This window comes from Orbicella franksi, chromosome 7 (genome assembly GCF_964199315.1).
Source record: "Orbicella franksi chromosome 7, jaOrbFran1.1, whole genome shotgun sequence".
NCBI lineage: Eukaryota > Metazoa > Cnidaria > Anthozoa > Scleractinia > Merulinidae > Orbicella > Orbicella franksi.
Window position 1 is genome coordinate 7,981,912 of NC_138151.1, and position 21,666 is coordinate 8,003,577.

Genomic DNA, 21,666 nt, shown 5'->3' on the forward strand with positions numbered 1-21,666 from the left:
CGTCTTCGTCAGTTGCTGCTTCTACGTGTGGTTTAGCTGATATTGACGCCCCCAAGTATGTGTGTGAGCCTGATTGTTTTCCGCGCCGCCCGTACTTGTCTCGTCCGCGTGTTGACTTTGCTGACCTGTCTTCGCCTTGTTTTTTGCCTGGCTCTGGTTCTGGTCCGGCCGTCAGCCCTGCTAGTTCTGCTGCTGCTCCGGTTGTCCAGTCCAGTTGTCCTACTGCTTCCGTTGCTGTTTCGCCCGTACGTTCTAGTTGTTCTGTTGCCTCCGTTGCTGTTTCGCCTGCTGTTACGTCTAGTCCTGTTACTACTTCGCATGTTAACCCTATTAGTTCTGTTGCTGCTTCGGCTGCTGCTACGTTTGGTCCTGTTGCTGCACCTCGTCGTCTGTTTCCTGGATTTTGTACGCCTTTTTCCGAGCCTGTTATCCGTCCCGTTTTTCCTGTGGCTCGCTTTGTCTTGATTCTGCTTCCCGTGTTGCTGCCTACTCCGTTTGGCCTCGTCTTCTCGTTTTTGCCGTTTCTGCGTTGATTTTGGACTTTGCTCGTCGAGTTTGTTGTTTTTTTTTTGGTCTTGGTTTGTTTTGGGTTGCATATTAGTGGCGAACCTATTCTTTTAGGATTAGTCTGTTGACAGGTGCCCCTCTTTTGGGTTCACCTTTCGCCGTTGCCCCGGAGCAGTGTATGTTAGTCCTGTTGTCTGATGTTTTTGCCTGTTCGTCTCTGGTTGGTTTGTTTTTATGTTTCTTGTTTGTAGGGGCGGGGTTCGATCCCCCGGTGAAGTTGACGAGTTGGTTGCACCCCCGTTTTTAGGCGATCCAGTGTGTGTATTGGACTAGTCGGTATGACTGGCAGGCATTGCACTACCGCCTGTCAATCGCCTTAAATACAAAAAAACGACTTGGTCAATGATATAAAGGAACACATAACTAAATTTTACACTGTCTTACTTCACTCAAACTGGAGCAGCTTACGACGAAAACACTGAAGCAAAATTCCAACAGACATGAAAGTATTGAGTTGTGGGCCAAAAGCATCAAACTTTTCGGGAATTTCGGACGCCATTTCTCCGCGTTACATCCGCAAAAATCCTCGCAGCATGTACGCACGTGTGCCGCACGGGATGCCGCAATTTGTTCTAAAAATAGAAAAATTGTCCCACATCATAGGGACAACCCCAGTACTAGAAATGGCACGCGCTTACGGTCTCCGTCCCCGATTATGGCTCTTGGTAATACTTATTACTTACTTATTATTACAAAATGAAAATGAATTCTTAATCAAGCCTTCATACAAGCTATACATAGCCATTTCCTATTTGTTAAGTTAGCATTTAGATATGCCTGGAAATATCTTCTTTCTCTTCTGCTGGATTGGAGCTGGATCAGAATGTAAACTTGATAAGGTTTGGAAAACTTTAGTTAGGGAAATGCGATAGATAAACGAACGTTACATATCGATGTATCAAAAACGTCACTGAAAAATTGTAATTCACAGCTTTATATAAGCGTGAAATCACACGATCGCTTAAAACTGTTAAAACCTGTTAAAAATTTGTTTTCTTGACAGAATTCTGTGGTGACAACACTGATGGTCCTTACATGGTCAGCTTTCCTCATTTGCCCGAAATTTCCTTACATACGTGCTGGATTATACTGTAATGCATGGCAGAAAGGTTTGCCGTGAACAGGGCTATTAAACTATATGTTAATCTTTCATGATATCTTAAATCATTTTCCTGAAATCCCTGCCTATATCCCTCCGGCTTGGAGACACCTTACACAACGTGACCGTTAAAGCAATTGGTTACTGAAATAGCCAATTTGTGATCCTGTCCGTTAATTTTTTTTTTTTTTTTCTCAAAACAAAACGAAAACAAACGTTGACGTTTACCTACACTAAATGCTACCAAGATCTCGCTCAAAAATATGATAAACTATTTTCTTTGATAAAATCCTTAATAATAATTTTCTAAACTAAAGAAACTTCTCTTAACTAACTAGTTATTGCAAAAAAATACCAATGTGTAAGTTGCTGAAGAAACCTTAATCCAAAAAACAAAACTGTACTGGAAGGAAAATCAAACTTGAAAGTAGTCTGGCAAACAGTCGAACCTGTATTAAGCGGGCCCCATATTAAGCGGACACCTTCTATTAAGCAGACAGCAGCACAAGTCCCATTTGCTGAAGAAACCTTATGCCAAAAAAAAAAAAAAAAATACTGGAGGGAAAATCAAACTGGAAAGTAGTCTGGCCATAAAGTCAAACCTGTGTTAAGCGGACCCCATATTAAGGGGACACCTTCTATTTAGCAGACAGCAGCAGAAGTCCCATTTTTTCGCCACATTTACGCACGTTTTTTGTTCATGTTTTTATAGACCGGTCATTTTAGTTTGCCGACAAAGAGCTGTCACTGAAATGCGACAGTTCATTATTCGTTTTTGCTTTTACAGAATTTTTATTCTTGTTTGGTTGTGTGAACCTTCACATAATTCAATCAATATAGATACTGTTACTGTATACTTAAATCGCTTAACATCTGCTAATAAAGCTTAAACTGTGACCGAGGTCTTGAAAATGCTGCCCGAGGCCGCACGATCGAATAAAAGCAGACTCTAGCGAACCACACTATTAAATACGAACAGCATATGCTTCTGATACGAAACAAGAAAAAGAAATAAAACCGTATGTCCAAGAAAATGTGGGGACAGGTCAACACTGTCGTCTACAAAACTTACCAATATTGTCTTACTTTCACAGCGGAAGCAGCATCCCATCACAAACAGATTTTACAGGGATCAACTTTTCATACAATCAAAGACATAGAACACTAGAGGGCTCGGCAAGAGGCAGACTGAAGATCCACATAGATTTCGTTCTTGTTCCTGTTCAGATTTAAGAGCAGTTCCGTCTGGTTTCCTATCGCTCTCCTCTGACAAACGAAAAAGCACAGCAAAGCACATTCCTTCAGAAATGTCACGCATAATTTATTTACGCAAAGCTGGTCACGAAATGGTCAATATGTTCACGAAATGTTCGCGAAATGCTCAGAAGTCCGTGATTCAACCCATGCCTCTGCGCGGCCAACCACACAGTCAAGATGATGGGGGAGGGGGAGGGGGGTGGGAGGGGGACGGGTTTGGAGCGGCACTTGCAGTTGCTTGGGTGGAGTAAAATGCTGACTTTTAAGTATTTATCCTACGAAGTAATGAAGTCTAGTTAAATGAGTGGAGCACTAATTTTCGCAACCTTAATTCCCATTAACTACTTTTACTTTAATAACCCAATGGTGCAGAAGGCGACAAACGTATCAAACCACCAGAGATTTCTTTAATCTTTATTGTAGTTGATTAGTAGATTCTGAAGAGTAGATCTTTGTGGCTTGGAAGAACTAATACGATGAAGCTTGAATACAATTGAATGTTCGCAATACAGACGCTGATCGCAACTGAACTCGAAACCTAAAATTCTAGTCCTAAAACGAACTATTCATGAGCTGTCAAATAGAGGAAAACGAACTATTCATGAGCTGTCATATACAGGAAACCGCAATCGCTAAACTATTTTTCATAGAGAAACAGAGAAAAATAATCTCGCATATTTCGATAACCACGCATTGTTTAAAGTCACGCATTCTTCGTAAATCACGGACTGTTCGTGTTCATGTTCATAGATCACGCAACGAGTGTAGAACTGTTCACAACACCCAACATTTCTGAACATGCTAGTAATCAAAGATTAGAGTAGTGCGTTCACGCGCGTACTTTGCATGTTTGGTCTACTTTGGTGACTTGGTGGCGTTCGAAACTAAGTTTAGTCGAATGACAGAAAACGATCTGCACGTGTGAAGTTGAACTAGCGTCGAACCTAGGACAACCTAGCGATGAATAGATTATATCTTGCGGTAAAATTGTCTTTAATTAATAAGTATTTACTTGTACTGCGCAAAATATTTTCCAGGAAAGGCATTTGAACTGTTGGCGACACTTATATATAGAACTCAATTCGCCAACACTTGTAAGAAATATTTCTTGAGAAAATAAAGTTTGACCAGCTACTCTTCAACACAGCGCGTCGCCAAATTATATTTTGTTTTTGTCCTTGTTAACAATGCTCGAATTTACATCTTGTTTTCACAAATGAAAAAGGTGAATTAACCATTCTGACCGCAAAACACGGCCTTTCGGCGATCGAGAGTTACACAACACAGAAAGATTGTTTCTGACAACCAATTATGGCCACAATGAATTTGCTGAGCTACAAATCGGAAAATCTATTTTCTTTTTCTGACCCCAGATCTGAGGGTCATCATGGCCATTTGCCGAGCTACACGGAACATTTGTTTTCTTAATTACCCCAACTCATGGCCATTTGCAGTCACCGAGCTACAAAACATTCTTTCCTGATGACGCAGGTTTCAGTTACTTATTGTCGAAGGTTAGCGGGCCAAAATACACACAGCTTTGCAGAAATCATACACACTTCGAATCTATACGGCGAATACGTGACTGCCGGCATGCGCTCATGATGTAATTTGCCCCGCTGTGTCGAGGAGGGGGGGGGGGGGGGGGGAGGCAAACGTGAGAAACATTCTCGATACAAACTGGATTAGGATTGCGGTACACTACGTGAACGCAATAGACTAAACCACAAGTGGATCATACTACTGTTCACTATTCAGATTTTTCCTTTTTCGCGGTTAGTTTCTTTTGCGTCATTATAATGTTTAAGATATTGTCCTCATTTCGCCTTAATTTCGTTGCATTTATTGAGAAGTAATTTTTCCATCAATTCGTGCTACATTAATTTTAAATACTATGAAACTCTGGTTATAAGCTCTGGACTTTAACAACTTCATAAGAGTTTTGGGCGCGCTTATAAACAGGTGAGGAGCTTATATTTAGGGCCGGGAAAGAGCTTATAAGCGGTATGAACGCCGAAAATGACATGATAAAAGAAAACCTGAGACTAAAATGCAGAACCATTACAGTCTTTCACGTTAAACTTTGACCACCAGAGAAAATTTCTGGAATGATTATCTCGCGACCCGATTCAGATGTAGGATGAAACCGCAAAAGGTAAAGGCCAAAACGCAACACGGATTAGTCACGACTTGACACGGAACAACGAGCTGGCATTCTCTTCCACGACAAATCTTCAATTTTAACGTTCAGTCAAATACTGAAATCGTTCTTTTTCTGTTTCAGTTTATGTATAAGCAAAGAATAGATATGAACGATATATTACGGAAAAGCGATGTTGAATCGAGCAGAAAGGATCGCAAAACAATAAACATTAATTCCAGAAATTTTCTCCGGTATTCACGGTTTTAAGGTGGTCGAACACAGTTTTCGCGCGCGCTTTTGCTGATGCAATTCAGTGCGCGCCAAGGATTGCAAAAAACAAACATGCCGTCAACAGAGTGATCATTTCATTTACTCAACACCCGCACTATCTGTGCTATTTTTCTCTATAACTGAACGCAGTGTATTGATGGCTTTAGTCTTTTATTACAAAGATATGTTAGAAAAGGTAACGATGCAAAGAACCCAGCAATTCTCAGCTTTTTCTTCGTTACCGAAAGAACCCAGTTAAATGCAGCGCATGCGTAGTAAGTCAAAAAATTGCAATTGAATGAAAAATTGCACTCTCGGAAATGCACCTATTTCTTGAGAACCACTCATTAGAATTTCACATAATTTGGCACGAAAACAGACTTAAGGAAATAAGTAACTGGAGTATTGAAAATAATTGAACTTAAACAAAGGAAATTCTAGATATTCCAGTGAACCTTAAACAAGGGATAATTAAAGATCTGTCTGTTAAATTATTAGCAAAATGGTGTTAATTTGTGAGAATCGTTACAAGCTTGTTGCATGCAAATTATAAAGAAAATCTAATGACTAGATTTTCTACAAATAAACGAAACCGATTTTAAAAGTCTGTTTATATTTATTCATGTTGCCATGGCAACGGCACATACGTCAGCTTAACCAAAACCAAACTTTGTGTTGTTAACTTGCTTGCTGCCATTTTTGGCGACCAAGGGATCAAGGGTTTTAGAGAAAAAGGTGAATGAAACACAGGTATCAAAAACTTTGTTCAGCCACATTAAGGAATAGACTGTAAATTTAGATGTTTTATATTTACTAGTTTAAAGGGAAAAAAACCCACGAAGCACAAAGGTCATTGTGTGGAGCTCGCCTCAAAATGCCAAATATCGGAGGTATTATCAGTATATAGGCCAAGACCTCTTTATAAAAACTTTAACAGTCCTTAAAGTGCGCAGTTTAGAACCCCTTAAATTGTGCACTTTGTACTCCTTAAATTACACACTTTAACACTCCTTAAAGTGCGCAGTTTAAAACCCCTTTTAAAATGAGAATACTCGTGGGTAGCAAGCAGCAACAACTGGAAATCTTGTACAACTGTATTTATGAATTGTGACGATAAGTTTTCTCGGTAAGCTACTGTAAATTTCGGACTGAACGGACACTCAAACTGACAACTGGGGGAATCTAACTCTTGGAGAGCACTGCTCGGCTGCGGGAACGGAAATTCGTCACGATTTCCTGGTACACGAGGATCTACTTCAATGGTCTTCACTACGGACGTCAAGGAAGAGACATAACTTGGTCCAACAGTAGTTTATTCTGCACTCTAACGTCGAGGGTGAAATTGACATACTCGGCGGAGTAGCCGCTGTAAAATCGTAACGATGTAACCGATGTAATCGAAAAAGCTTTACAAAGGTACTTGCTTATATATCATCCTTTACGCGTCAAGTGTTTACAATATGCTAATGCAACTTCAAGTACACAATACGAGCGGAAAGTACTTAATTAAGATAGCGAATTCTAATCAACACCACGAGGCTTCCAAAATTAAAAATAGAGTGCTAGGATTAAAATTACACATGCTGAGGTTAAGATAGAACAAACTTAGGAAATTAAAAGTGAGATACTTAAATTTGAAATTCTGAATTGGTGTTACCGACAGCAAGGAAAAATTATCCCATGAATAGAAAACATTAAAACTCCATTAGTGAAAAGTAGTTCAGCTGGCTAACCTCCGAGAAAACCAATAAAACTTCATTAGTGAAAAGTAGTTCAGCTGGCTAGTCTCCGAGGGAACGGAAGGTAGATTTCAATAATAAAAAGAAACTCAAATGACCCGATAACGAACTACTTGTCTTCTAAATGAAAGTTAGTGAAACAGCGTTGCACACGCTCAGGTATACAAAGAATCGGCAAAGTACAATGAAGAACAAAACTTAAGATCTCTAGCTGTTAACTGAAAAGAGGCTACTGTCGGTTTTTTCCTATAATTTTCCAAATAATAAAGAATTGTCTGTGGAACGGCGAATTTTCTCATAACAGAATCGACTGGTTTCGTCTGGAAGTTATTTTATACTAAGTCTTTTTAGTACAAAGTACACTCCTGCTACAGGGTGTGAACAACAAAACACCCACAAGCAATACGTGCAGGATATGACTAAAATCCTGCACCAGAAAATGTTCAATATAAGCGGGGCTCACAGATTTAACGGTAACAATATATGCCATACATAATAAAGCAACTGTGTTAAGTAAGTTATCGATAGCAAAATGAGAGAAATATATGTTATTGGCCGGCTGGGAGGTCCGTATAGGGAAAAACTGTGACCGAGGTCTTGAAAATGCTGCCCTCGGCCTACGGCCTCGGGCAGCATTTTCAAGCCCGAGGTCACAGTTTTTCACTATCCGGACCGTCCCCAAGCCAGACAATAATATGTTTATCTTTTTTTCTTGCGGTAAATTGGCTTACAAGTGGGTTTGTTTACGCAACTTTGTCATTGAATTGGCTTACGCGCCGTGCATAAACCAATCCTAAAAAAATCTAACTAGCGAACGAGCGAGTAACTCAGATACTAGACAAGGTAAGATGTATTAAAGAACAGATTTATTTCGAGCTACTTTATTTTAGTGGCATTTAGTTCACCAATTAAGTTCTCCTAAAGTGTTTTTCCGGAGTGAAATTTCGCGCAAAGATTGAAGTTGTACTACAAAAACAATTTCTGTCAGTCGTTGCGAATCACTCGAAATCAGAGTTTTCTACCGTAAATTGAGTAGAAGATAGCGAGGAAATTCGTGTATTCCTCAGAAATAATCTCAAATACAGCAACGATTAGAGAGGTAAACTCGACTGAAATTGAGTCATTTTTTAATTAAAATTGTATAGAGAGAGACGCGCAGGATTACGCGCCATTACAGCGCCGAGCTACAAAGAGGGTCCCCTATACTTTTTTCGTGACGCGTGAATGGGCGTTTTTTCTTTGCGTGAAGCGTGAATGAGGATTTCTTTTTTCCGTGTTTCGTGAATCTATATTTTTCCGTCCTCGGGAAACTGGTTTTCGATTTACTTTCGCGTGATTTGTGAACCATCGACTTTTATGGGAATAATTTTTCGCATTTTTGGAGATTTTAGCGTCATAAAAGCTCGTAAACTACACCAAACTGGATGTAAAAAGCGTGACGGCCTGCCTTTCTCGACATTTCTCGACGCGCGTGAGGATGGAGGACTGAGAACTAACCACAGCAACAGTGAACCAGGAGGGCTTAGAATCTAGTCTGTCACGCTGTATCACACACGCGGGGTATCACGCCATTTCGATCGAGAAAAGACAGAAAATGGAGGGTTCTGCGGAAAAGGTGAGTTAATCTGTCAGTATCCACACTCTATCCAGCCTTAACTGTTGTCTGCTCAACCATCGCTTCGATATCATAACCGAAATATGTCAACAAAGTGTTAATATGTCTTTTGGATTCTTTCTTCTGTCTTCACGAAGGTAGCATTTGTATATATTATTCATATTGTCATCTTTATTGCTTGGTGACCTCGTGCATGACCTAGCTGCAGTCTGCATTATCAACCTTTATAGTTAAATGACCATAAGGTTTCCATAGTTTAATTTTACAGTTACATTACAATCAAAACAACGTTTTGTTGCCGTAAAAAATGTCTGCCTTAGTCTTGGTATCGATAAAACATGTGTCCGTCACTTTTTATCTGAGAGCCCGCTTAAATACGGCTCAATACGGACACCCCGATAATACGGACACTTTGGCATGTCCCCTTGGTGTCCGTATTAACGGGGTTCCACTGTACATGCATAATACCCAATCCACAAAAGATCTAGACATGCTGACGACGAGAGAGTCTGAAATTATCAAAATATGGCCATGTGCAGCTATATCTACTGTGGTACATTTCAGTATTGCCAAATACATTTTTGTAATGATTGTATTTGTATGTTTTGCGAAACGTGAATAGAATTTGCATTTTTACGTAAAACATGATTTAGCCTTTGCATTTTCGCGTGAAACGTGACTGTTTACTTTTTTCTGTGAACGTTAAGCTGTTTTTCGAATTTTTCGTAATGCGTGAAAAGGCCAATTACTTTTGCGTGAAACTGTTTTCAGAAGAGGTATAGGGGACCCTCTGTTTACAATATACAACTTTATATTAACAACGACTCTAGTCTTATTGTTTGAAATTTATCAAATTTCTCCCAGTGTGGTTCCAAATCAGATAATCAAGGAGACTTTAAAACTCTTATTGAAGATATAAGCTTAACTTCTAAGCTTGTCTCGCCGAGGCAACTACATAATTTTTATGGAAAACGCCAAAGTTTCTATGTAACAAAGTCGCTTACCACAATTTGGCAGTTCACTTCACTTTGAATCCTATAGGCAGAAACTTCCAGAAAAAGTCATGAAGACTGAACTGAACTAATCTTTTCGATAGAACAACGAATCAACCACTTTTTTCCCGCTGTGTTCTTTCCTCTAAACACAAGAAACACGTTTGATTTCTCTTGTTGATCACCTGATCATGTGACTTCTTGCACGGCTGCAAATCTCGACGCTCGAAGTTCTGTAGTCTTCTGAGTAAATTTTTCGGGTATTCCAGCTCTTTTCTATAGCCGTCGTTCGCTCTGCCTCACGGCATTATTCGGTATTACTTCATATCCTTTCTCTAGCCCTAACTCGATTTAATTCAGAGCATTGTTCAGTACTATCTCGCCTCCTCTCTAGCCCTGGCCCGCTCTTTCGCGATCCTTTTCGCCACTTCTTTGGCTGTTAATCCTTGCTCTCTGCCGTTCTCTTTCACGTTCTGCTTCAGTTAAACCCTATCTTGAAAACGTTAGATCAACCTCTCCGATCGTTTGTTAACATTAAAAATAGAAATAAGTTTTTTTATTCCCTGACTTTTCTGAAAAATCCCGCCCAGAACAGATGGCATTCCTTACCTTCCCCGTGTGGACTACCTCGACTGAGACGCCCCTCCCCCTCCCCCAGAGTCTGTACGGACGGCGTTTGCTCGCTCGTACGCTGACGTCATAACCAAATTTTCTCGGCTTGATGGGTTATCAATTTTATTTACCCATGGTGCTTCGCTGGCGCGCTTCGCGTGCTGAAGCTCCGCTATGACACAGAAGTCAAGTGGCTCTTGAAGATGAGGCAACTACTTTAGGGGACGGAGGTTTATTCCTAATCCTCAAGATCGGCCAGTCTACCACAGATTCCTCTCCTCCCTCTCCACAACCATTTTTAGCAGACTGCTTTACCAATTTGACCGTACCCATTTATACGTCCGGGTAAACAGAAGCACTATATATGGTCAAGAGCTTGCCGATGAAGGCAACGCAAACATCGGGCTCGAACGTAGACTTCAGGCGGGGTCCGACGTACTACCATTCGGTCACTGTACTGCACCTTTCTGAATCCAGCGTTTAGTCGAGGTTATATAGAAATAATACACTAAATCATACCAAGAAATAAATGAAAGCAAAATAAATAGATTCCCCTGCCGTTAAATTATCATTACAGGTGTACCTCTTGTTGGGTACCTTCCGCTGCCGGTACATGTGGAATGACGTCAGGTTGTTCACGTACGCGTATTTGTAAGGGCACTGGCTCTGGTTTTGGTTGATCAAATTTCTGTCCTTTCTTGCTTGGATCAAAGTAATGCAGCAGCGCTTTTTTGTGGATCTCTCGGTGTTGTTTGTTCCAAGAAAAGATGAAACTTTTTCGTCCGTCAAGGTATTCCTCATTGAACTGTGAACCCACTTTCCTTCGAACCCAACGCGAGATCACAGTACGTTTTTCTTCGTCTTCATCTCTGTATTCATCGTCTCCACCAATCACTATGAAGACTCTGTCCCCTTTATGGATATGAAATACTGTTTCAGTAAAAGTATTTGCAACGAGAACAAGTTCCGAACCGTTTGCCTCTACTTCCGAGGAAAGTTTCGTTCATTATTTAATATCTTTAGAGCTTTATAGCTTTCCATTTATTTAATTAGAGATGCTTTTTGGACGCGTTCGACGTCAATTACCAAGGCATTAAAGATCATTTCCAGTCCGTAATGCGCAGTCGCAACACCCTTATGTTTATAAACATTGTAAGCCTCATTCGATGGAATCCGAATCGATGTTATTCGTTACGAACCACATACCTTATCTTTGAGACCTTTCAAATTCTTTTTCCAACAGCTTCATTGATTTTTACAGCTTCGAAGTTGTTTCATCAAGTGGCATGAGGAAGAACTTGGAATTTACCTCATGTAAGTAGTTGTGAAATGTTTACATTTTGTGATGTCTTACATGAAACGAAACAAAAAAACGTAAACAAATTCTCGAGAGTAGTGCGCAGTACAGACGGGAAATCATGTTAATTAAGCGAATGATTACATGGAGATTTAATTAAGACATTAATTAAGAGGGGGATTACTTGGAGATTTTAGCCCGGTTGGTGGGAGCTGCGATTCTGAAACAATCCCCTTAAAATAAATTGGAAAATAACATAGGAGAGGGCCGGTTTCAGTCCAGGTCTCAGCTCCGGCCCGGCTGATCACAGTACGTCCTTCTTCGTCTTCACCTTCGTAATGATCATCTTCACTAATCGCTATTAACACTTTGTCTGCTTTATGAACATAAAATGCCGTTTAAGTAAGGGTATTTTGAAGGAGAACGAGTTAACACCGTTTCCCTCTGTTTCCGAGGGAAGTTCGTTCATTATTCCGAGAAACTAATTTTAAAAACGTTCGAGGGTAGCTAGAAAGGGGTGATTACATGGAGATTTTAGCCCGGTTTGGGGGGGGGGGGGGGGAGGCGTGGGGGATTGCTTTAGTCCAACTTCTGAAACAAATCCTCTTAAACTAAAATTGACAATTACATCAGTGGAGAGGGATTTAGCCCAGGTCTCAGCCCCCGGCTGAAAATTCCAGCCCGGTTTCACAAATTTGCTGTTTCATTTCCAGCACTGGTAAACGGACTAACAAAGCTTCAAAAAGCCCATGCAATAAGGAATGAAATTTCTGCCCGGCCAGGCTGAAAAGTGAACTTGAGCAGGCTCAGTGATTTTCTTTACTAGGAAACAAGACAGCTGCCAAGGAGAAAAGGTTCTAGTGGAATAAAGGCGATAAAATTAAGAATCTCTTTTCCTATGTCTAGCTAATTACAAAGCTAAAATGGAATTCAACAAACAACAGTGACCTCTAATGTATACCTGCGATGATGTCTTCAATGCAGACTTAAGTTAATACGTGGTTAAGAACCTTCCGAAGTTGAAAACGTGAAACAAAGGTTTATTCTCTTTCCGCTTTCCTCTTATGCAAATTTCATCTTCATATAAGATTCAAGTCAGTACAAGTCTACCATGTCACCTCGTGTGAATATTAATTCTTTGAAAACGAAAGTGTTCTTCACTTATTTTAAAACTCACCCCTTGCTACCTCTGCTGAAACGGATGAAACATATACACGTGTATTTCTATAAATCGAATCTTTAACCACAGATGTATTGATTTATGTGTGCTCTGTTGCCCCCGTTGGCAAAATAAATCAAGTTTTTATACTTCCGGTCTATAAGGTAAACTAACCTGTGACCTCCAGTAACGCTCTGTAGATCTTTGCGTAGCCAATACCGGCGTTTTCTTCGTTAATTGAGAGCCGAGATTCGTGAGCATGAACGACAAATGTGGCAATGTCCATCTGTAGCTGAGGAATGATGTTTTCACAAATCTGTTCAGGCGAAAATTGAACTTTTCTATCGAAATATCGAGACCATGTTTCTCGTCCACTTCGAGTAAAAACTTTTCCACGACATCCAGGTTGTAAGTCTTATCACAGTTAAAAAGGTAAACCTTCTGACTCGACCGTTCCGCCATGTAATAACCTATTCTTCACTGAATTGAAAGCTTATTCCCTGACGTTATGTTTACCGGTGACGCTATTTCGCTTTTACATGACATCAATTCTGGGAATGACTTTTATTTACTTTTTCCGCGAGATAGACAGTCACGTTTGAACGAAAGGTGTGACCTTGTCACCATTTTTAATTTGTTGGGATTACAATGTGAAATATTTCATTCTGAAAACTGTTTTTCCGATTTTCAAATCCCAAAGTTAATCATGATGAACAATTAAAATGTGTAAAAAAACCCGCGTGTTGTTTTTTGCCTGCTGACAGAAATTTGCCTTTTAAAAACCCAAACATATATGAGCCTGTTAAGCCAAGCAAGAAAAAGCAAGATCAAGCAGGTTCATATATGTGGGTTACAGTTATATTATGAATTCCTGTCTGTAGAGGCAAACACTACGACCAAGTTGTTCGGGACCACGAGATGTGTTAGGCTTATCATAATACAGTTGTGAATAAATACTGTATGGATCAAGCCCAAGTTTATGTCCTTCACAGAACTAAATATCCAATAACTACCTCCAAAAACCAGAACCTATTTTTCTAGACTTAAATGTAGGTTCTTACACGCTGATTTTAAAGACTGAACAAACGATTGGCGCTACTTGCTTTTACAATTGCAACGACGATGAACGAACTTTGGAAAAAGTGAAGGTCTGTTTTCCGAGTTTTCTGGTGTATCCGCTGAGATTGAACGGCGGAAAAGCACAAGTGCACAGCCGTATTCGTAATTGAAGACACGTTGGCGTGATTATCGAAAGGCGCAGCATAATAATGTATTTCACATACTAAGAGGTGATTTGGGTGATGGCGTCATTAGACTACAACTACCAGATTCCTTCACTTTTCTGTTTCTTATGCTAATTAGGGCAATTGTTGGTTAAACCCCACTGGGGATTCAAAATCCAAATAATAAAGAGGAAACGAAAGGAATTCTGGTAGTTCTAGTCAAATTAGGACAACGTGCAAATCTGCCGTAAAGAAATCACTTTATTTAAGTCATGGTATTTAGCACTGCTGTGCTAAAAGGGGACACTTTAAAACGAGAAACAGGCACTGTAAATAGAAATGAAAACTTGTTAAAATCAGAACTGGTTGGAGGCCGACCAGCTGGCTATTTACGAGACGTGGACGAGTTGAATTGGGGGACTACCAAACACAAATCCATCTAGTGGCAGGGAGGAGGATTTGAAACCCGGACCTTTGTACTACAAATCCAGCGTCTTAACTAATAATAAGCCCCCTCCGCCCCCCTACTCCCCGTTATATTAAAATCTCCTCCTGTATACTTTTCAATAATTTTGTCGGCAAACGAGAGCACGAGGCTACATTTACTTGTTGGTCCAATAGCTGGAGTTAACTACTGCCCTCTGAGTTTATTCTGTTCAGGAGTTTGTCGACAGTCGAGTTCATTTACTTTCGAAACTGATTTCTTTTTCAATATTAAGCATGCAGTCTATACAGCTTGACCGGTTCTCTGTTTTAGTTTTTACCTGTGATTTTACACCTGTCTACTTAACTTAAAGGTGATTATAAGCTATATACTGCGACAGCAATATAATTGTATATATATGTTCACTTTAAAACGTCAAACTTCAGTACTTCTTCAACTTGCGAAGTTCTGTGCGCCTGTCCAAGCAAGGTAGTTAACGGTACGTTATTTCACCGTCTTTATCACAAGAAGGCTTTCATGCGCTGAACGATTTCACGTAACCCATCAACCCGGAGGCTAAGGAATCTCTGACGACCACGTGCAAATGGCCAGGGTCTTTCTCAGAATGGATCTCCAATTTAGCTCTGGGCACATCCTTCCATTTCTGAAGCAAATCTGACGCTAATTGAGATGGTGGTTCCCAGCCCTCTTTCCTCTCCACCACATCACTTTCTTTACATGAGATGGCGCCATAACGGATGACTGTCTTCAGCATCAGTGCCTTCTTGGGGGTGTCGCTTTGTTGATCTTCGTTCGGATCCATTGCTGGAAATGAAACGTACTGCCATTCAGGCGTAGCAGCATCACTGGCACTGGATTCATTCTCCCGAATTTTTCCTCTCCACCAAAGAATGACGCCTTTTTCCTTAAGAATCGACTCTACTTTGTTGGTGATATCGATTTCTTCACTCTGTGATAATGCCAATTCTTTCAAATTTCTGTCTGAGCAAATAATGACGATAGCTCTTTTTTCTAGACGCAAAAAAAGCATGAAAAAAAAATCAATTTAAATGAAAGTTGTATTAGATTCAAGTCTAGGTTTAGACATAAACATTGGTTACGAGAGATTAGGGTTAATGTGGTACACGCCTTTCATTTCACCCCCTAATTTAGGTACAAAATGCAAATATTAAACACAGGGTGTGTGGGGTGGGGGATGGATTGGGGGTGGGGGAACCACTCAGGGAGCTAGCACTTAATGCCACCACTTTTGGCCTGGATCCCGAAGAATGACACACGAACATGCAAGGAATCAATTATTTGACATTTGAAATTACCACCTGAAATGAATTTCACCTTTAAATGTCCTCGTTTCCAAAACTCTGATAACGAGAAGCCTGTTCAAGACTCTCGGTCCGTGAGGACAATCGTATAAGCCCGCGGGCGATTAGCGGGGTCTGGTTGAGAAAAGGAAAGGGAGACCCCTCCTTTTCCCTACAAGATCCCGCTCGTCGCCCGCCCGCTTTTCCGATCGTCCTTACCGACCGAGAACCTGGACCAGGCTAGAAAACGAGGAGACCACTAATGGCAACTTGATTTAACACCTTAACGTGTTAAAGGACAAACATGCCTTTCTCTCAAACCTATTTTGTAGCCCCTTTAACATTCTTTCCAGAATCTTCGAGAGCGTAGTTTTTATTATTTGAATTTTTGTATTTTTTTAGAGGGCCACACTGAGTTCATCAGTAGTGTTAGCTACTTTTACGTGTCACCCTCATAAAATAAGGTCTCTTACTTAATTAATTACTTACTTATATCCTCAAAGAGCCATCCATGTTTTGGTAGCCTTAGTTAACGCCCTTAGTGCGCTTCTTACCTGCTACTTTTTGAGCCTCCATCAACAGATCTGCGATAGCTGACCTCTCCCAGTTGTTTCTCAGGGTAGCCTCTTTCAGATCACTCGCCAACAGTCCAATAGCACACATTGTTACCGATTGTACTTGCAGATGCAGCTTCAGCTCTGTTAGGCTTCCAATACACACATCCGGAGGGGGACGCATGCTCGGTAGAGAGTACATGTGGCTGACAACTGTGGCGGTAGCCTCGTCACTACAGAGGATCATTAAATCTGCAGTTCCTGAGAAACAAGGAAACAAATGCAAGCTGAAACGGTGATCATGTTAGCCTGTGGTGTAAGTAAACCTATCCTGTCTGCTGGTGTGCCGACTCTTCTCCCTGGTTAAGACAGGTTTTTTTTTTAATTAAAAGTTTTAAAACAGTTGCGGTTCAAATAGTTCTTGATTTGACAATGGATTCCATACTCTCACGTCGGATTATATAGTATGTAGTGTTTACGGCTAATGATTGACTGTTTTTCGAGCACAAGTAAGGTCCAATCCGAGACACTACTTATTTATCTGAATAGTTTCGCCATCAGTGTCACTTAAAACCCAGAGAGAGTGAGAGATGGTAACTCAGGTTGCTTTCAAGCATACACTGAGCAGAAATGCAAGTAGCTAAAAACAGCCATAAAATGACTTTCCTCTGGGAAGAAATCAATTGTTCACTGATAAATATGATATGCTGTTTTAAATCCATATTTTTAGTTTTGTAGCATATTTATCTTTCACATTTAAGCAATACAGGATTTTTCTGCGTTTTCACAGCCTCATGTAAACATGAGGGGGACTGGGAGAATTCGAGAGAGTTATGCAAACCTGAGTGTTTAGACTATTAACTATGGGTTAGATGAGGCTGTGTGAACACGGAAAAAAGGCTCCTGTTGCTTTCATAAAAGATTTCTTGTCACAACAGTTTTTGCATGCTCTCATCCAAACACACCAATCAACTAATGAGAGCGCGCGTACTATCTTAAATATTTTATAAAAGACACTGCTTTACCGCGTGGTTTCGCAGCCGTTGTGCTCGCGATTTCTTCTTGTCTCCGACGTCCATCGATTTCTAGTTCGGCAAACGACTGCAAAGAAAGAACGATGACAACATGTGTTAACAAAAGAATCGACCGGCTCAGGTTAAGGAGTGCTCCTACAATATTTGTATTCATTATTCGACTATGACGCCGTTAGACTATATGAGAACAAGTCAAGAAACACACAAAACACACGAAATCGTGGTTTCACCAATTGAGGAAAGAGCCCACCAAAAAACGCGGAGAGACCCACTGAACAAGCAGCCTGACACATGCATGGTTAAATATAGCGATGAATAAACACAAGTCGTGTAAGGAAACCTGACTTATAAACCTAGAATCAGGAAAAAAAAAAAATGTCTTGAACAAAAAACTGGATACAATTATTAAATGTTAGGCATCTTTTGTCTCTATTCATAACATCAAATTAGCAATCATACAATCATCCAATGGTACTCGTCAGGACTGGAATGGCTTTCCTCTCTTTTCTCAATAATAATGAATTATTTTCATTAATGGATCCGAGCGATTTGGCAGTAAACATACCTGCACTGAGGTAATTCATGTTGTTTCAGTTTCGCCAGAAATTCTCGGTTCAGGTCTCTCAACATTATTCCAGAGACAACAACAAATACAGTAACACGGTGTTTCGGTCGACAAATTGCTCCAATTTTTGTCTCCTAAATACTGAATATATTCGACACGTTACCCGGCTAGTAATTTAATTCTTACAAAACAAACATACTTCGTCAACAGACGCCGAAGCTGTATCTGATTTTGGTCTCGCTGCTATCCCCAACTGAGGAACAAATTTGGATCCTGCTTTGCTCAGATTAAAGAAATGCAGCAGTGCTTCCTCGTGGATTGATCTGTGCTTTTCATTCCAAGAAAACACAAAGCTTTTTCTTCCGTCACGAAACTCTTCTTTGAGCTGTGGGTTTACTACCCTCAGTGCCCAGCGTGACAAGACATTTTGCCTTTCTTCGGCGTCGTCCTTGTAGTTGCTGTCTCCACCAATAACCACGACAACTTTGCCACCTTAAATAACATCAACAATGGAAAGTTAACTGTCACGAATGGTTTTCTCGTCATTTTACCAAGCTTAATAATATAATAACTATATATATTTACTATCGCTTAATTTGTATTCCCAAAAAAGAGAGTGAGAGCTCATAAAACGTCCAGGGCAATAGTGAACTCAGTGAATTCTACTGAGCAGCGTCCCCACCTTCAAGACAGAAAAAAATGGCCAAATGGTTATCAAGGAAGTTGACAATAAGACTGTTAAAAAGATGCGAACTTTTCTCCCCTGGACTAAGTAAAACTGTATAAGTTTTGTGACAAACCAAAGGTACAGAACCATTCTAACTGATGAAAGCTACATAGCTACATAGTCACATGGCTTTGCTAGTGCCGATGAATCACCGGAAACGAAGCCAGCCCGGGGAAAAGGGGGATGGTGGAGTAACTGATCCATAATTCTTGAAAAAAAAAAAAAAAGCCTCAACGTGTTAAATTATTTTGCTCGTAATGTTGCTTTTTTAACTGGTTGATTGACTTGAACATTTGCACAACGAAGCCACGAGTGAATGCTTTCAGTTTCCGTCATTTATTGTTAGCTTTTTGACACTCCTGTTGTCTCAGTAACATCTAGGTTTGGTGAGATTGCGCTCCATTTTGCGTTTCCTTTTTCCCTCTTCAAGTGATCCACATTTAGTCCCCTACCTCTGTTTTTTCGATCTGGTTTGGAAACGAAACATAGGGCAATAACTAATATAGTCGATGACATGGCTGGTCTGGCTCCTAAGTCTATACTGACGAATACACTCTCGTATACGTTCGTGAGTGAACGAATATTTAATAATTATTTTGATGCGTTTTGGCCTCTTGTTCACCTGACGTAAACAATATTTACGCCGATCATTGTAGACCTTCGTATACTTTCTCCAGAGCTGAGTGGATACTTGGGTGAACATTTCAAACAGTGCTTTTCCTCTAAACCATGTATGGAAACAAATTTCTGAGAAACTTATTTAATTTGTCACGTGAAGTTTACCCGAAAGCGAAACTGATTGGAAGAATTAATTCTCTGTGCCATATCTAGTACTGTACTGCTACATAACTCCATTTTAAAGATTTTGTGATTGAAATACATCGTTTCATATCTCTACATTAAAGCTTGCAACCCGAATATTTTTGATACGGATTCTAGAGTGTACTTTTCCACTTCCGTTCTGAGAAGGCTCAAGGTACGAACGTAATAAATATTAAACTTACCAGTGGCCTCTAGTAACGCTCTGTAGACCTTCGTGTATCCGATGTCCACGTTGCTTTCGTTGATTGAGAGCCGAGACTCGTTTGCATGGACGACAAAAAACGCGAAATCTATTGTAAGTCTAAAGATGGGTGTTCTCGCATATTTCAGACATGTTTTTGAGACTGAAATAATGTTTGGATATCGTAATGGTGAAGGGGAGCTTTTCTCCGACAGAACGAAGCAGAGCTTCTACCACGAGTAGATCGTAAGTTTTGTCACAGTTGAAGAGATGCACGCGTTTCTTATCCATTACTGCTGTGAAGAAATAATAGCGACAGTCCTGAACCGATATCGCTTTCTTTGTGAGTCGACGAAAATACAATTTCTCGGAAATTGTGTTACAGAGTCTTTCGAGTTTTCCTGGAATGCAAAGCAGCATTGTGAGTGACACTATTGTCACGCAATTATCACGATCACAGGTTATGAATAAATTAAAGATGATTTCCAGTCCGTGCTGCGCAGTCTAAGCACCCTAATGTCTATAAACATTGTAAATCCCACTCGATGGAATGCGAATCGATGTTATCCGTTACGAACCACTCACCTTATCTTTGAGGCCTTTCAAATTCTTATTCCAACATCTTCATTGATTTTTACAGCTGCGGAGTTGTTTCATCAATTGATGCGAAAAAGAACGAAGCATAAAGCTTTGACCGCTTCACATCCATAATGGCGGTTAACATGAACCTTTGAATTTACATCATGTAAGCAGATGCGAAACAAAACAAAAAACGTAAAAAAAACTCACGAGAATGTGAAGTAGATATGAAATAATTCATATATGAACTGCGGTTGTAGATGAAAGTGAAGAATGATCATCGCAATGAATTTTCCAATTTAAGCAATTGGAAAGAAGAAGCCCGAAATAATAATAATAATAATAATAATAATAATAATAATAATAAAAAAAATAAAAAAATAAAAAAATCAACGGTATCGCGGAGGTCACGGGTTCGAATCCCGTTGAAGCCCTGATTTTTTCGGGCTTCTTCTTTCCAATTGCTTAAATTGGAAAATTCACTGCGATGGTCATTCTTCACTTTCATCTACAACCGCAGTTCAAATATGAATTATTTCATATATACTTCACATCATTTCACTCCTCACGGGAAGACATGAACACAATTAATTGACCTCGCTCCCAACGTGTGGCTTCATAGCTCAGTTGGTAGAGCATCGCACCGGTATCGCGGAGGTCAGGGTTCGAATACCGTTGAAGCCCTGATTTTTTTCGGGCTTCTTCTTTCCAATTGCTTAAATTGGAAAATTCACTCCTTTAAACTCACGAGAATGCGCAGTACGGACTGGAAATCAACTTTAAATCATTCAACATTTAAGAATATGAAGTGTTTTCTATTTATGCTTTCTTTTTTCTTTCTTTCAACATAGGTTTACGCAACAGTCTCGAGTTATTATTTTAACTGTAATAATTTCTACAAGTAAAATAATTCTTGCATCATTTTGTTTACTTACATCGTGTCTGAGTTTATGGGACAACTAACTCGACCACCCAAGGTCTTGTAAAGAATTAGCCAATAGAGCATTTTAGAGTGTCTGAAGCACCCCACCTTTCATCCACTGCATATCTCTTGGTACCTACCATTACAATTCCAAAGATACCCGCCGGAAGTCCAATAAGATCAACTGGCCCCTCGAAGGATAGCTCACCCAACCCCTTCCCTCTGCTTCAGGGAAAGTTTGTCAACTAGAATTCAATTTTGGAAGCAGCAAGCAAAGCAGAATCCTACCATTGTAAATGTTGCTATGAGTCTCGCTGGGAAGAACTGAAGAGTTAAACCGAAAACAGTCAATTTTGAGGACAATGTCACCCATTTCTCAAAGTAGACTTGACTGAAAGTTTAATTGAAAAAGCAAAGAAAGGTATTTTAGACGAAATTTACGATCAAAGGGAGGGAGTGGGATTAGGGAATGACTGGGGTGTGATTGTGGGCCTTCGCGTCGCCTACATATAGTCATTTGCGTTTTCCTACGGGCTTAAACGATGGATTGATCGTTTATTTTT

The 21,666-nt window shown here is 40.1% G+C and overlaps 2 pseudogenes; both read right to left on the reverse strand.

Annotated features, from left to right (window-relative positions):
• Positions 1 to 10,731: 10,731 nt before the first annotated feature.
• On the reverse strand, positions 10,732 to 13,212 carry LOC145493369 (uncharacterized; annotated as a pseudogene).
• Positions 13,213 to 14,509: 1,297 nt separating this feature from the next.
• On the reverse strand, positions 14,510 to 19,893 carry LOC145493328 (uncharacterized; annotated as a pseudogene).
• Between the last annotated feature and the right edge of the window lie 1,773 nt (positions 19,894 to 21,666).